This window comes from Spermophilus citellus (assembly GCF_964194105.1).
Source record: "Spermophilus citellus genome assembly, chromosome: 3".
NCBI classification, from domain to species: Eukaryota; Metazoa; Chordata; class Mammalia; order Rodentia; family Sciuridae; genus Spermophilus; species Spermophilus citellus.
Window position 1 is genome coordinate 14,402,323 of NC_138184.1, and position 2,259 is coordinate 14,404,581.

The window sequence follows — 2,259 nt, forward strand, 5'->3', positions numbered from 1 at the left end:
TGAACATTGATGTGGCTGCATCCCTGTAACATGCCAATTTTAAATCTTTTGGATATATACTGAGGAGTGAGATAGCTGGGTCATATGGTGGTTCCATTCCTAGTTGGGGCTTGTTTGTTTGTTTGTTCAGGAAGCAGGGCTTTATTCTGCAATATGGAGGAAATATGCTTTGCCCACTTGCTCCAGACATAAATTGTTACCACTCAGGAACTGGCCAGCAATGCCCCTTGTGGACTCCTTGCAGGGTTCTAAAGACAAACCAGAGCCCAAAAATTCTTTCTTCCCATAAACACACACATATCATTATTTACAGAATTTACTGGTATCAAAAATTATACTAAAAATTTATCACTAAACTAACTTTATATTTTTTTCCCTCTTAAATTTCTTTGCTAAATGTCTTCACTGTCCTGGTGACCTTCTGCTTCTTATTTTCTTGGTGTACACTGTGTCCTTAAAAGAAGCTCATGAAAACCTCCCCGGAGATGGAGATAAGAAACCTGCGTCTAGGGGCAAATTCAGGGAAAAGAGAATGTGCTTGAGATCTGGAAGGTGGAATCAGATTTCCCAGACTCCCACTGAAGTGGCCCCCTCTCTCCACAGAAAAGCCCTCTTCACCATGGCTGATTTTAGGACTATCAGCAAAAAAGTCTCTGCAAAAGAGTCCAGTGTAGATAAACTTCCTATTTTCATGTCGCCCTGTTTACTTGGCCACTGGCCAAGAAGATACCAGCATTCCAGGTGCTGGACACCCCCTTACTAGTTTTTCACAAACATATCCAGTATAGTAATTGAAAGAATGAACAAGGCTCGTCATCAGAACAAATGCTGATTATTGAGGAACAGCTCTGCATATTTATAGAGCCAGGGGTGGTTTGACAGTTGGCATGGGGTGCTTTTTGATTGGAGGATAAGGATCATGTGAGCCAGCAGGGCTAGTCTGATTGGTGGGTAAGGATCAGGTGAGCCAGCAGGGCTCCCCATTGGACGGCAGGATCATGTGAGCCAGCAGGGCTCACCATTGGTCGGCTCTTCTTGGGGGATGGGGAAGTTAGTCTTTGGAGCCCAGGGACTCCCAAAAGTACTTTGAAGAAGTGTGCAAACAAGGCCTCTGGCCTTGAGCTGGGCTTCACAGAGATGTCTACATTTTTAAGATAAGTTACAAATGGGCTCCATGGTGACAGCTGGCAGGGGGAGGAAAGAAAGGGGAGAAGAAGCTCTCCCCTTCTCAGGTGTTGTCCTTGAAGAGTTAACTTGCCCAGAACAGTGAAAGAAAAAGCTGCTTTTCTGTGAACTTCTGCAGACTGTGAACTTCTGGGCCCCTCCCCTTACATGCTGGGTATAAAACTCTGAAACTCCCTGAACTCGGGGTTCAGGGGATTGATTGATTACAGCAAAAACTGTGCCCTCTGAACCTGGCTGCAGCCAAATAAAACTGTTTCCTGCCGTCTTCGGTGCCTTGCCTCGTTTGTCCCTACAACAACAGAGCAGAGGATGAAGTGAGGGAGAAAAGCGTGGCAGTCCTCACGAGAAACCAGGAAGAGAACAGAGCAACCGCAAATTCAGACTTCAGGGGTCTGAGGTCCAGAAAGCCGGGCTTGCAGCCTAAACTGGAGAGTAAATCTGAGCAGAGCCACTTGAGGTGCCAAGAGATGTGCAGAAAACCATTCCTGGTTTTTTGAGGAATCTCCATACTGCTTTACAGAAGCTTTACAGAGTGGTTGCACTAATTTGCAACAATGTATGAGAGCACCTTTTCCCCTCATCCTCACCAATACTTATTATTACTTGTATTCTTGATACTTGTCATTCTGACTGGAGTGAAATCTCAATATAGCTTTGATGTGCATTTCCCTAATTGCTAGAGATGTTGAACTTTTTTTTCCTTTATTCTTCTTTTGAGAAGTGTCTGTTTAGTTCTTTTGCCCATTTATTAATTGGGTTATTTGTTTTTCTGATGTTAATTTTTTAAAAAAAATTTGTATATATTCTGGATATTAATGTCCTGAGGAGCAAATGGCAAATATCTTTTCCCATTCTTTAGGCTCTTTCTCCATGCTCCAAATTGTTTCTTTTGCTGTGCAGATTTGCTTCACTTTTAGATAAACACTTTCTGGCATATTCTCCCATTGTGTACTTAGAAAAACAGTATAATATATGAATACAGTCACCCTTTGTTTCATCTTAAAATTGCACTAAAATTACTAAAATGTTCAGATGTACAAGTTGCACTACCAGCATACAGTTCTGAGTTTTGAC